The following is a 2092-nucleotide window of genomic DNA, read 5'->3' on the forward strand; positions in this document are numbered from 1 at the left end:
TTTATTTTTCTTGCAATTTTGATCATGAATATTTTCATAGTTTATTTACTCATTGTCATGAGTAGCTAAATCCTTTGTCTAGGGTTTTGATGGAACCTATCGAAGGATGAACTTCTTGATTATGTTAATATAGTTTGCCAGTTTAATCTCTATTTGTTCAACTACGTGTTTGTTGTAGTTAATTGACAGGATCCTCAATTAGTTGTGCCTAATTAGTGTGCATAACTCGGGAGAGAGTGCATATTTAGGTGATTGTTGAACAACACCACTCCCAAAGTATAACAGGGATCTATAACTGTGAGTTTAAAGATGGGATTAGGGATAACGAAGTCTTGGGTGCAATCTAAAGTGAACTGTAATAAACAAAGCCTGCTAGTGTATCTCGGGAGAGTGCGTCTAGTAAATTATCGTGATTACTCGGGAGAGATTCACGGTAAAAAGAGTGTTCATGATTGATAGAGATGTGTTGGTAAATCTATATGAAACATAAACAGAAGGGATTCCATCAATAGGGGAAATCACTACCTTAGAACCTTCTCATTATTGTTCACAACTTAAGCATATTTAGTTTACAACTGTTTATTGACTTTCAATCTTAGTTATTAAATATACCATCAACTGTTATTCACAACGTTTGGGGAAGTTGATTCTAAAGAATTTAGTAAGTCCAACGAAAGTAATTGATAGGTTAATTCTCTGTGGATTCGACTCTAGGCATAAATACTCAGGTTATATTTGCAACGTCCGCATTATCCTTTTATAAGGCATAGTTGGGCGTGATCAAATTTTAGCGCCGTTGCCGGGGAATTAATGGTGTTATCAATTACAATTGAAAGAAGTACAAAAATTCTTATTGTAGTCATTTTTTCTCTATACCCAATTTTTACATTGAAATTTTAACGTTTGTTGACTTGGTTGCACATGTGCATGCCTAGAAACTCATCGAGATCTGGTGAAGTATTTGAAGCATTATCAGATCCCGAGAAAATTTTCAAGGCCTTGAATCGGGCAAATCGGAAAAACAAACAACAACCAACAACTACACAATTTGAAACAGTCATGGGGGATCACGAGGAAAACCCAGCGGTACCAATAGTGCTAGAGGCTGCTCTCTATGACTGGGCACAACCCACAACTGAAAATCTGTCCACAACCATTGTAGTTTCGCAGATACAGGGTGAGTCATTCCAAATTACGAATAATATGTTGCACTTGTTGCACAACAAGGGACTATTTTCGGGGTCGCAAGTCGAAGATCCTCAACAGCACTTGAAGAACTTCCTCTCTATCTGCAAAACCCAAAGGTAGCCCAACGTAACTCCTGAAGCAATCAAGTTGTTATTGTTTCCATTCTCAGTGACAGGAGCTGCCCAGACTTGGCTAAACTCACTTTCCGTAAATTCTATAACAACTTGGGATGAGTTAGTCAGGCAATTCCATAATAAGTTCCACCCACCCAATAAGACTGCTCAACAAATTGATGAAATTTTGAGTTTTAAACAGAGACCAATGGAGACACTGCATGAAACATGGGAGCACTTTAAAGGGATGCTGGTTATATGCCCGCACCATGGTATTCCAGATCTGATGTTGGGGTAGTGGTTTTAAATGGGATTGTTGATGCTTCAGCTGGTGGAGCATTTTTGAGCAAAACATGGAGAGAAGGCCAGAGTCTGCTTGACAAGATGGCACAAAATTCGGGATGGACAATCAGGAATGCACCTATCACTCCAGTGGTTCACTTAGTGCCCTTAGATCCATCCAACTCTATGGCTGAAAATATGGCCACCTTATTGACACAGATGAGTATACTCACCAAAAAGGTGGAAGAGTTAGGGCAGAAGCAGTAGGTACACATCGTAGATACTACCAATGGGGGCTTGTGCGCATCTTGCATTAGTCAGCCAATCGGTAACCAATGGAATGCAGAACATGATCATTACCACTACCTTGAAGACATGAATTATGTGTCTAATTATGGAGTCCAGAGACAGGGTGGTCAGAATTAGGGCCAGCAAAATCAGCAATATAGGCCAGTCCATCCATAGTTAAACAATGGAAACATGGGAGGTATGAGACCCCCTAACAATAT

General features: G+C 39.4%; 1 non-coding gene across 1 annotated transcript; it reads right to left on the bottom strand.

The window, feature by feature from the left end:
- Positions 1-1470: 1470 nt before the first annotated feature.
- On the bottom strand, positions 1471-1577 carry LOC138874221 (small nucleolar RNA R71). The gene has a single exon (XR_011401265.1). It is a non-coding gene; the product is annotated as a small nucleolar RNA R71 (small nucleolar RNA).
- Positions 1578-2092: the final 515 nt, after the last annotated feature.

The sequence above is a fragment of the Nicotiana sylvestris genome, chromosome 7 (assembly GCF_000393655.2).
Source record: "Nicotiana sylvestris chromosome 7, ASM39365v2, whole genome shotgun sequence".
Classification (NCBI taxonomy): Eukaryota; Viridiplantae; Streptophyta; class Magnoliopsida; order Solanales; family Solanaceae; genus Nicotiana; species Nicotiana sylvestris.